General features: G+C 39.5%; 1 protein-coding gene across 1 annotated transcript in view; it reads left to right on the forward strand.

Moving 5' to 3' along the window:
• SLC28A3 (solute carrier family 28 member 3) overlaps positions 1 to 13233 on the forward strand; it is a 61380-nt gene that overhangs the window by 14435 nt on the left and 33712 nt on the right. The gene's annotated exons all lie outside the window — the stretch shown is intronic.

Raw genomic sequence — 13233 nt, forward strand, 5'->3', positions numbered from 1 at the left:
AGGAAGTGGAGAGGAAAGAGAGAGGTGAGCTTCTGAGAAAAGTCAGACTGGGAAGGGGTGGGGGTTAGCAGGGCACAGGTGAAAAGTCACATAGTGAATCATTATGAGGAGAGTAAAACATAAATTCTTTGGGTGAAGAGTTGACGCTTCAGAACCAGACTGCCATTAGGCAGTTACCTAACTTCTGCATCTACTTCCCCATTCAAAAATAGGTCCATAACACCCTGCATCAAAGGACTAAGGGGAGATTAGTGGAAAGCACTAGCACCTAGTAAATGCTCAAGTATCAGCAACCATTAACCAAACCATTTAGTTGGAGATGCTATTTTGGTGCAGGGGCCAAACCAAAATTTGAAACCCATCTATGAAGGCCACCTCTTTGTATGGTAGATACTGGGATCTACTGATGGATAACTATGGAAGACACCAACAGGCAACTCTGAATTGTTTTAATGGCCGTCAAATGTAAACGTCAAGCCCCTTGGGTTCCTGCCAGACGGAGAGACCTTGGCTCCCTCCCAGCATCTGTGTCTCTTCCAAAGGACTTTTATAAAGTTATTTTTCAAATACTTTGGTTCATTATGACCCATATCTTACTTACTCAAATGCATCTCTTAAAAAAAATTTTATGGGCTCTATCCATGTATTTGTAATTCATTTATATTTATTTAGTCAGTGCTCTTTGGGAAAAGGTGCTTGATGACCAAGGTGATTTTAGGAGTCACTAAGAAGCAATGTTTTTCCAAACGTAAGCAAATTCAAATGTCCATGGTGCATGTATCCTCTTTCATGCCTCACTATTAACTATTGTGGCATGAAACAGTCTGGTAAGTCTGATAATGGTCTGATGAGACCAATACTTAGGAAGTGACCATGACTTCCCAAAATAACACAAGAATAAGGCAGGCCCGAGCAAATAAGACTTCATCCTGCAGGTGATTTAGGCTTTGGCATGAAATGCATTTTCATTTAAAAAAAAATCTATAATAACCTTTGATCCCTTTAGGCAGACTGGCAATTTACCTATGAAAAACAAATCAGAGAAGGAAATGAGAATAAGAAGAATTTTAGTTTCAATTGACAGAGTCAAAGAGATTATATCTTTGTTTCTTTATTTTTTTTCTCAACTATAGGAAGATGTTTTGCTGTTAAGAGCGTTTCTGTTTCCCTCATGCATCTTTGGAATTTCAGACACAGACAAGTTCATTCTAATCAATCTGTAAAAGCATTATAAGGTGCAGGACTTGAACTTTTTAAGTCTTTATCATGATTGTAAGAAAATAATTAATTGTGTTATTATTATGGTTGGCATCTTCTAAATTCCCTGAGAACAGAGACCAGCAACCAGCATAGGAACCATTGCCTAGTCCATAGTAGGTACACAAAAAATATTTGTTAGAGGAGTGAATGAGAATGCCTAAGACAGAGCCCCAAGGAACTATATGTAACATTAAGGGTTGAGTTGAAAGGCTGATATGGTACAGGAAATAGAGAAGAAGTCTGGGTGACAAGGGGAAACTAGCAATGTGTGATATCACAAGTTGGACAAGAGTATTTTAAGGAGGAAACAATCCCTTGTGGATGATGAAAACTGGATTTAAGCACATGAAAGCCATCAAAGACTTGGGCAAGGGTGATTTCCATGGAGTGGTAGGAATGGAATACATATTGGAATGAGTGGGAGACAAAATGTGGCAAGAAAATGGAACTAGTGCCTTTATCTGGGCTGCTATAACAAAATACCACAAGCTGGGAAGCTTATAAACAACAAACATTTATTTCTCACAGTTCTGAAGGCTAGAAGTCCAAGATCAAGGCACCAGCATGGGCTCATTCTAGTGTGGCCCCTCTTCCCAGTTCATAACCAATGCGTTCTCACAGTGTCCTCATATGGTAGAAGGGGCCAGGGATCTCTGTGAGACCTCATTTCTAAGGGCACTACTCCCATTCATGAAGGCTCCACCCTCACGACTTAAACACCATCTCCTAGCCCCGACAGGCATCATCTCCTAATACCATCATCTTTGGAGGTTAGAATTTCAAAATGGTGAATTTTAGGGGCACACAAAAATTGACCATAGCAGCCAGCAAGTGCAGATGGAAGACTGTTTTTTAGTGGAAGGAGAAAGGATGCTTATCTATGAATTGATAGAGATGTAAATACCAGAGAAGCAAGGGTTAAGTATGGCAGTGTGTGAGGAAGTGCAGAGCACTGTGCCTGGCCCAGTAAGGAAGGAGTCCAGGCATTGTTATATTATTGCTCTAAGAACAGCTTGTCCGGGCTGAAATCACACATTTACCAAACACAAATTATCAACACAAATATCAAAGCTACAATAAGAGTGAAAGGCAACCAGGCAGGAGGTCAGTGGTGTCTTGGAATGTACAGTTCTATCTTTATATGACTTTTAGGTAGCTTCAGCTCTGGAAATACTGCATGTAAAAAAAGAAATTAAAAATATACATAATGCATTTGTAGAAATTTAACTCCACTGTTGTGGTGATGACCTGGTTAGGATGGTGATGAGCACAGCACTCCATTACCAAGGCATGTTTTCCTCTTTATTAATTAGTAAGTAATCTGTTGGTGGGGGGTAGGGGGGCGGGATGACATTTAAGGCTATGTGAATATCCAGGTTCCCAACACATTTCACCCAATGGTTTTCGCATCCATGGATGACCCTTTCCTGAATCAATTAGTACTAGGGAATTGCAAAATGGGAGTTTTCATTTCTTCAATATTCCTTCCCTGACATTCTTCTGAAAAGAATAGACTTATCTTTGATCATATTTGTCTATCTGGATTAACATTCCCTTTCTTTTATTACATATTTTATAATCAATTACCAACATTTTTTGCTTCTTGCAACATTATATAATGAAGATTTTTAAACATATAGGAAAGCTGAAGTGATTTCATAGCGAACACCTATATATCCGCCAACTACAGTCCATAATTAATATTTTACCATACTTGCTTTCTCATGTATTTTTTCATCTACCCTCTATCCCCCTATTAGTCCATCTTATTTTTTGACACATGTAAGTTGCAGACATTATTCATATTTTCCACTTTTTAGTGCTCAACTTGTCCTAAACTTGGCCAGTGATGGCAGAATGCTTTTTGATAAGGATTCAATTTATTTATTATATACAACCATTCTAGACAATATATGAAGTAAACATTTGTAGTATATAAAATTGTGGCCATGTTTTAGCATATTAATGCTTTTAACAGATGGCCAGAATTAGAAGTGGGGCCAAGCGTTGGCCTTCATGGTACCTGTATCTTACAGCCTTAAGTGGCTCCACCCAGTGGACATTTCATGCAGCAACTGCTAGTGTCTGGCCTACATGAACGTGTCTGGTCTGACACCAGAATTACATTGGAAGCTAATCTGCATTTCATCTTCTAAACATAACCCAAGACTCTAATGAATTCTGATAGAAAAACGACTACTTTTAGAAAAGCATATGACATCAGCCCCAGTTAAGCAAGATACTTAAACATCATTCATTTGCTGCTTATTTCAAAGCAAAGCTTATTTCAAGCCTTTATTCCTGGGTATTATTTGATTTCCCCCACTGGTAGATTTTCTGGACGATAATAGGGACAGACCCAGAAGTAAAACCAAGATATCCAAGTGCAAGTAAGATAAAGATCCATATTCTCCCAGATGTACTTATGGTTGCTTCATAACTAAGAGATCCACAAGGTGGAAGATGAGTGGGGATGCCTTCTCCGTGGTCCTGACAGAGAAGAATATGCTCCATCACACAGACCAAGAGGAGGTAGAACCGCTTGTTTGAAATGAATGCGAAAGGTGCAAAAGAACCGTCACTACATTGAGTTAATATATACAAGTAGAAAAAAAGAATTGATATCTGTTTCAAATATCTCCAAATATAATTTACATCCATGGCATTGCAATTAAGGCAGTCATTCACACTTGCCACAGGACCTTGTTGGGTTTTTTTTTTCTTGCTTTTTAAAGTGTTGAAAAAGATGTATATAGACTATCACAAATTAATTTTAATACTTTAATAACTAGGTTTCATTAAAGTATTTCCTTTTTAATATTATATTTAATTAATATAATAAAGGAGTCCACAGGCTCCATCAACTGTCCTGCTTTGGGACACTTCTGAGAAGCTGCATGTAGCTTCAATCACAGTGGCAGAATTCAACGAGAGCCACAGGGAGGTCAAAAATGTACCTCTATCCTGTGAAATCTCAGGCCCAGCTAAAATTCAGAGCCCTATATTTAAAGGAAATAGAGAAAGATAGATATCAGGGACACCTAGCATTCTTGGCCACAATATATTTTCTATTGGAGTTATATAATTCAATAGATGCTAATCAGATTCATATTATTTATTGTCATCTTGGTCTTCCTTATTCTTACTTTTGCCCATTTGATCTGTCATAGACTGAAAGAGTTCTATCAACCTCTTTCAAAATGTGTTTCTAGATATTTCTTCCTCGGTTCCCTTTACATTAATCTACACCATTTGTACACAGATAGCCAGGCTTCTCAGAGCATTCGATTGTACTCTGACCATTGTTTCTTTTGGAACACCTGAATTGCTTTTTTTAATCCTGTATTCAGCCTTGGTCAATTACGATCCTGACCACTCCACGTTTTATCTTTCTGAGTCCCTGAGTCATTTCCAGGACAGAATCTCCTCAGTTTATGATGGGATTATGTCCCAATAAATCCATCATAAATTGAAAATATTGTATGTCATGAACGCATTTAATACACCTCATCCACCAAACATAGCTTAGCCTACCTTAAATGTGCTCAGAATCCTTATGTTAGCCCAGAGTTGGGCAAAATCATCTAATACGAAGCCTATTTTATAACAAAGTGTTGAATATCTCCTGTAATGCATTGAATACTGTGAAGTGAGAAACAGTGGTTGAATGGGCACAGAATTGATTGTGGATCCTAGTGATCTCATGGCTGACTAGGCAATGCCCAGCATCACGTGTGAGGATCATACTGCATATTGCTAGCCCCAGAGGAGGTCAAAATTTAAAGTTCAACGTACAGTTTGTACTGTAGTAAATGCATGTCTCTTACGCACCATCATAAAACTCAAAGACATCAGAAGGTGTCTGTGTGTGGTTACGTGTCCTTATTACCCCCTCTGACTCCATCGAATCCATTGATCTGCCAGATGGGTGTATTTGTTCTTAGCTCCTCTCATCATATTTTATGTTGTGCTTTGTAAAAATCTTTTCACATATGGTTTGCATACTCTTTATTTTTGTTCGTTTTCTTCTGAAGATGTATTTTTTTGTTGTTATCTTAATGGTTCCTTTTATAATGAGCTTAAGATTATAAGTAATCACAAAATTAGTATATTTTTCTAATTTCTGGGGTTTTTTTCTTCTCTTCTACCACTTGATTTTAGCGGAATATATATATTTTAGCATTTACCTTTCCAAAACACTGCTGCTTATAATGTCGTTCAGCTCTCAGAAATTAAAAGATAAGAAGATTGGCCTGTTCACCCTATCTTCTAACTTTTCTTTTATTTTCTTTCTTCAGCTAAGTGTTCTGAGTATCTTTTCTACACTGTGAGGGGTTAAAATGTATATAATTTCTTCTGGAATCTTAATCCCTGGATTAAGGTTTTAATTCATTAAATAGATTCACAACATACTGTCACTCCTTTTGCCATAATTTTTCATTAATCTTTTGTTTGGCTGAAGTTTCTCCCCTAGACGTTTCTCTAAGAAAACTGTGGAAGCCATTTCTAGGAGTACTTGCAGGCTTAAATTTATTTTTATAAATCTCATCATTCTAAACCTTCCCCTAATTTTTCTCATTTGGGTACAGAGCCCTGCTTTTCCCTACTTTCCTGTACTCAGGGGTTTCACTAGCTCCTGGCTCACAAAGATCACAAAGGGAGAATGTTATCAATGTTCTGTGGTCCTGCTTCCTTGCACCCAATTCAAAGCTCCCTTCAGATCATTCAGAAGTGACAGAGAATTATGCCAGGGAAATGTGATGACGAACTACAGGCTGAGCAGGCATTTCCCCTCTCGCCGTACTGCTGCTCCTTAATCCAGTCCATAAACCCACACAGGCTGGTGAGAAAAACAGGAACATCTCAGGAAGGAACGGTCTAGCTAGTGCCCATGAACTACATTAAGGATTCTGTAAACCAGAGACTTGAGGCACAAGGCTACCTGAGCCAAAAGGGTCACATGCCATACAATAAGATCAAAGACTTCTGGAATACCACCTTTGAAAATGCCATCATTCCAAGGCAAAGCCCATGCAATTTAGAGGGAACATTATAGAGTAAATGGCCTTAAAATGTTTGACATTAAGTAAAACATAAATAAATAAAGGGGGAGCTATACGAACAATGCGAAGAGATTAGATTCATGAAACAGATGTTGACTTTTATATGCCGAATTTCAACCATAGAGAGCAAAGTGACTATAAATGCCCCAGAGAAGCAAGTAGGTAGCAAACTCAACAGTAAAACTAATACAAAAGTCAATTGACAAAAGTCAATTGCCATATATGGCACTAGGTAGGTAATGAATGTTACACTCCTATATGGTGATGAATATGGCTTCAAGACATTAAGCTTGGAGTTGAACCCAGAAATGGCGATGGAACCCAAGCCTTTATCACAATGCAACACCAATTAGTATAGATAATTTGTCAATATTCCTGAAAGCAGTCGTCTTCAGGTTTTTGGTGAGCCGCTTCCTATTTTTTTGCATAAATGCAAAATTTATGTTGCATTTTGGAATTTTAAGTTACTATTTGAAACACTTGCTCCAGCTAGTCCCATTCCATGTTCATAGAAATGGAGACAGAAAAGTTAAATCAGTCACTTGAAACTCAAAAAAAAATTGGAGGTGTATTTCTGGTACCTTCATTCAGGCATCTCAGGCATAGAATATTAGAACATACAGTAACCTTCTTGGAGAAGTAGAGAAAGCAGTCCCATACCATTTTGTCTCTACTTAGTTGTACAGACACAATTATAGCTTCACTACAATAAGCCTGTAGGAATATCTTTCCACTGAAAAACAGTCACCAAGCACTTCTGTGCTGCCATTGTGTTATATACATGGTATTCAGCAGAGAACAGGGGACAGAGAATATGGCTTCTCAGCTTAAAGTCCAATGGGTATAATATAGATTTTTACATATTTACACAGTTCCAAGTTTTCCAAATGACATCCATAGCAATATTTTAAGGCATCACTCCTTCGAAAGTATCACATTGACTGTTTCTTAGGAAGATTGCTTTAAAGATGTACAGAGGTGGGGAGATAGGTAGGATGGATGGATAGATGATAGGTAGGTAGGTAGATAGATAGGCACACACACATACACACATAACAAAATAAGCAAATCTGATCACCAACCTAAATCTGTTCTGATAGTATAAAGCCTTCCAACCAAGGTATTTTAGCAAACACTTTACAAAACTTGCTGTGAAGTGTCAAGCTCTAGAACCATTTAAGGCTCTTCATAGTGGGGTGCCTGGGTGGCTCAGTAGGTGAAGCATCCAACTCTTGATTTCAGCTCAGATCATGATCTCGCAGAGCCCTGAGTCGGGCTCTGTGCTGACAAGTGCTTGTGATTCTCTTTCTCTCTCTCTGCAACCCCGACTCAAAATAAATAAATAAACTTAAAAAAAAAATATCTTCCTAGTGACTCCTCAGGGTCCTTATCAACATCATATTTGCCTGATGAGCCATTCCCATCTGTCATTAACCAACATGATGTATGTCCCACCAGAACTCAGGATGAAAGTCTCTCCAGGGATGAAGGTGTCTGTTCTTGCCCCAGGCTCAAGCCCATCAGTGCCCCCCTCAGCAAGACCAACCATACTGTCAGAGCACACCAGGCCAGAGTAGTTTCTGGAAAGAAGGTTGAAGAAAGTCTCCCCTGGCAGAGTGATGTTCAGTCTGCAGCAGAGAAACCCCCGCCACAAAAACTGAGAAATGGAAGCCACATTGTGCAATCAGGGCCACAGTGGGAGGGAGAGACCAAGTAAGCGAAGCAGACATCGTTGCAAGAGAAAGCGTCAGACTAATCACGGAGACAGACATGTCCACAAATGCAGAAGTGCCCGCTTGTGTATTTAAAGAATAGCATCTACTTAAAACCAGTCTATAGGGTGAGAGGCCCACTATCCTGGGTTGGGAAATGATCACCAAAGCCTAAATATAGTTTAAAAGTGGCCACGAGCATTTCAGGAATCTTTCAGCACCTCTGTCAAGTCTACCTGGTCTTTTCTTTTTTCTTTTCTTTTCTTTTCTTTTCTTTTCTTTTTTTCTTTTTTTTTTTTTGAGTATACACAATGTTACACAATGATACACAATGTTACATTAGTTTCAGGTATACAACATAGTGATTCTACAAGTTTCTATATTATGCTATGCTCACAAGTGTAACTACCATCTGTCACCATTCAATACTATTATACTACCATTGACTGTATGCTGTACCTTTATGCACATGACTTATTCATTCCATAACTAGAAGCCTGCGTCTCCCATTCCTCTTCACCCATTTTGCCCAACCCCCCACTCCGCTCCCCTCTGGCAACCATCAGTTTGTTCTCTGTATTTATGGGTTTGATTCTGCTTTTTGTTTATTTACTTATTCATTTGTTTTGTTTTTTACAGTCCACATATAAGTGAAATCATACAGTTTCTCTTTCTCTGTCTGGCTTATGTCACTTAGCATACTACCCTGTAGGTCCATTCATGTTGTCCCAAATGGCATGATCTCATCCTTTTTATGGCTGCATAATATTCTGTTGGCTATAGATATAGATGACGTCTTCCTTATCCATTTGTCTATCGATGGACACTTAGATTGCTTCCATGTCTTGACTATTGTAAATAATGCTGCAATAAACATAAGGGTGCATATGTCTTTTTGAGTTAGTGTTTTTGTTTTCTTCAGATAAATATCCAGAAGTGGAATTGCTAGATCTTAAGATAGTTCTGCTTTTAATTTTTTGAGGAACTTCTACCTATTTTTCATAGTGGCTGCACCAACTTATATTTCCACCAACAGTGCACAAGGATTCCTTTTTCTCCACATCCTCACCAACGCTTGTTATTTCTTATCTTTTCATTCTAGCCATTCTGACTGGTCTTTTGATATCTATAGTTCAAATCAGGCCTTCTTCGTGGAAGGGTACTTTCATCTGTAGGTACACCACTATCTCTTTTTTTTTTTTAATATGAAATTTATTGTCAAATTGGTTTCCATACAACACCCAGTGCTCATCCCAACAGGTGCCCCCCTCAATACCCATCACCCACCCTCCCCTACCTCCCACTCCCCATCAACCCTCAGTTTGTTCTGTTTTTAAGAGTCTCTTATGCTTTGGCCCACTCCCTCTCTAATCTCTTTTTTTTTCTTCCCCTCCCCCATGGTCTTCTGTTAACTTTCTCAGGATCCACATAAGAGTGAAAACATATGGTATCTGTCTTTCTCTGTATGACTTATTTCACTTAGCATAACACTCTCCGGTTCCATCCGCATTGCTACAGAAGGCCATATTTCATTCTTTCTCATTGCCGCGTAGTATTCCATTGTGTATATAAACCACAATTTCTTTATCCATTCATCAGTTGATGGACATTTAGGCTCTTTCCATAATTTGGCTATTGTTGAGAGTGCTGCTATAAACATTGGGGTACAAGTGCCCCTATGCATCAGCACTCCTGTATCCCTTGGGTAAATTCCTAGCAGTGCTATTGCTGCATCATAGGGGAGATCTATTTTTAATTTTTTGAGGAACGTCCACACTGTTTTCCAGAGTGGCTGCACCAGTTTGCATTCCCACCAACAGTGCAAGAGGGTTCCCATTTCTCCACATCCTCGCCAGCATCTATAGTTTCCTGATTTGTTCACTCTGACTGGCGTGAGGTGATTTCTGAGTGTGGTTTTGATTTGTATTTCCCTGATGAGGAGTGACATTGAACATCTTTTCATGTGCCTGTTGGCCATCTGGATGTCTTCTTTACAGAAGTGTCTATTCATGTTTTCTGACCATTTTTCACTGGATTATTTGTTTTTCAGGTGTGGAGTTTGATGAGTTCTTTATAGATTTTGGATACTAGCCCTTTGTCTGATATGTCATTTGCAAATATCTTTTCCCATTCCGTTGGTTGCCTTTTAGTTTTGTTGATTGTTTCCTTTGCTGTGCAGAAGCTTTTTATCTTCATGAGGTCCCAGTAGTTCATTTTTGCTTTTAATTCCCTTGCCTTTGGGGATGTGTCAAGTAAGAAATTGCTGCAGCTGAGGTCAGAGAGGTTTTTTCCTGCTTTCTCCTCTAGGGTTTACCACTATCTCTTTAGACATTCCCAAGACCAAAGGGTCCTGCCCTGAGGTCTAAACTCTACAGGCATGATAGTCTGGGGTTGGCCGGTCTGAGTTCAGATCCCATCTTGGCTATCCTGGTTATATAACCTGAGTCATGCAATGCACTTATGTTTGCCTTAGTTTCTTCATCTGTAAAAATGGAGATCATTGGATCACAGGACTTCAAAGAGTTTAACCTTGTGTCGTGTACCTACTATGTATTATATCAATCCAGGTGCAAATAAAAGCAAAACCAAAAGTAACAAGGGAGAAGCTTGTATCCTGCAGATAAAGGTCGGGAAGTAGGTAGTATAGAGCTGGAGTGGAAGCACTACTCTGGGTTTTAGGAACCCAAGAGCCCTACAACTCACTCACTGCTCTAACATCCCCAGGATGGGGCTCTTGTGTTCATGTTCATGGCCTGGCTGGAGCCATCCACACACAAGGCAGCATGGTGTAGGAAAAAATGTAAGGGACAAAGAGCACCTGCCAGCCATCTCTTAAGGCATATTCCTGAGCTGCCCCACTCAGGGCACCACATCTATTTGTACTTCATTGGCCAGAATCTAATTATAAGTGGAAATGTCACCATTTTTCTGGGTGGCTACATGTTCAGCTATAATTCTATAGAAGGGAAATACCTTAAGTAGATGGGGAGGAAATGGTTTCAGTGATTTCTCATGTTTTAGAGGTTGAATGGTTTAGAAACTGAAAGGAATAAATAAATAAATAAATAAATAAATAAATAAATAAATAAATAATTTTAAACACCTCTGTCCATCTGTATTCACTGCAACACTCACTGTGGACCTATAGTTGTTCGAACAGCATGGAAAGTTCAGGATGGAACCCCAGGCTCAAGGATCTGCCATTCAGAGCATCTCAAGGCAGAATGGAGTACACCCAGCAACTAACACTAACAAGAGAAATTACATGGCATGCTGTAAGCTGCTTACAAATACCACAATATTGTCACCCATTCAGTGGAGTGACAAGCTTGCATTTAGAACACAATATTCATTGTAGTTCAGTGTACTAAGATATCTAGTAATCTATACTAATGTATCTAGTAATCTGAATTGCTAAGTAGATGGTCAAAAACAACAGGCCAAGAAGTAATTATGGACCGATCACCCATTCAGGCCCTATGACTCCAATTTGACGAGAAGCAATAAGACAAAGCAAAGCGATGTCTTAAGGATTATTTTTCTAGCTCCAATCAACACCCACAACACCCCCATCGTTTCTGTTGGAAATCCTCAAATGATAGACTTTGTTCTTCCTGAAAACGTTAAAAAGCCAAGGCGCACACTCTACCAGAGGTAAAACAATCCATTACATGTTACAGAATACGTCCACAGGTGCCCTTCTCAACGCTTACATCTACTCTGCCCCACCCCCAAACACAACACACACACACACACACCACTTCCTATTTCATCCTTGAGTTCCACAAGTTTCAGATCCCGCCACCAGGTGGCAGGAGTAATCAAGAATTAGCAGGAATTACCAAGAAGGTCCCAGAAAATGTCACGATTCTGGAAGGGATCATAAGAACACTGAATCAAAACTGTGGTATAGATGGGTAAACTGAGGCTGCAAAGCATCACACATGGAATTAGGGACCCCAAGGACCAACACCCTCTGTTACCTGTGCCCTGTATTTCCACCAACTTACACTGGGTTTTATAGCAAAACCTTGGATTGTGAGTAGCTTTTTTCGTGGGTGTTCCACAAATGAGCAAATATTTCTAATAAATTTTACCTTGATAAATGAGTGATGTCTTGCAATAAAAGTAGTATGTGATGCCAAACGTCACATGATCACAACTGAGCCAATGGTTCTTGAAATTTGCTTTGATATACAACTGCTTTGGATTACAAGCATGTTTCCAGAAAGAATTATGCTCACAAACCAAGGTTTTGCTATACTTGTAACTTTTCAGCTTTATTTATGTATTCATTTTTATTTTAAAATTTTCAGCATCCATGAAAGTGAGAATAGTAAAATGAGTCCCTGACTGCCCACCAGCCCACCCCAATCAGCAAGCTTTGTCATCTTTCCATACCATACCCAGAGCCCCCTACTATATTTTTTACCAAATACTCAGATGTATTATGCCATACCAGTTAATGCAACATCAAAATTTCTGTGGTTCATTCATTCAACAACTAATCATTAGCAACAGCAACTAATGATGTGTGGGAGGCACTGTGCTAAAGTAAGATATGCAGCTGTGACACAAAAAGGCACTGTGGCAACCAGGCTTTTTTTTTTTTTCAACGTTTTTTATTTATTTTTGGGACAGAGAGAGACAGAGCATGAACGGGGGAGGGGCAGAGAGAGAGGGAGACACAGAATCGGAAACAGGCTCCAGGCTCCAAGCCATCCGCCCAGAGCCTGACGCGGGGCTCGAACTCACGGACCGCGAGATCGTGACCTGGCTGAAGTCGGACGCTTAACCGACTGCGCCACCCAGGCGCCCCTCAACCAGGCTTTTATGCATAAATCACATGTACGCTGCAAGTTAGATTTTATCCACATTTTATACACTCTTGTATTTTAATAGGTGGAAAATGCAACACGAGTTGGAATTGTAATTTTTATAGATCCTTGGGGCCAGACAGATCTAAAGTTAATATCAAAGTCATACACTTGTTCTTCTTTCAAAGACAAGGTCACAGCCGACAGGCCAAGCAGGATACATTTCCTGAAAAGCTATGGGGACCTACCTGACACGGTTTATCTACCTTGTTGCCTTACGTGGAATGAATTACCTTATGAAGGCAAGTTGGGATGAGATGGGAGAAAGATTGGACCCCCTCAAAACAGGTAAAAGAGCAATGAGCCAGGGGGTGTCAGTCA

This window comes from Herpailurus yagouaroundi, unplaced genomic scaffold (assembly GCF_014898765.1).
Source record: "Herpailurus yagouaroundi ecotype Mexico unplaced genomic scaffold, PumYag 201, whole genome shotgun sequence".
Lineage (NCBI taxonomy): Eukaryota > Metazoa > Chordata > Mammalia > Carnivora > Felidae > Herpailurus > Herpailurus yagouaroundi.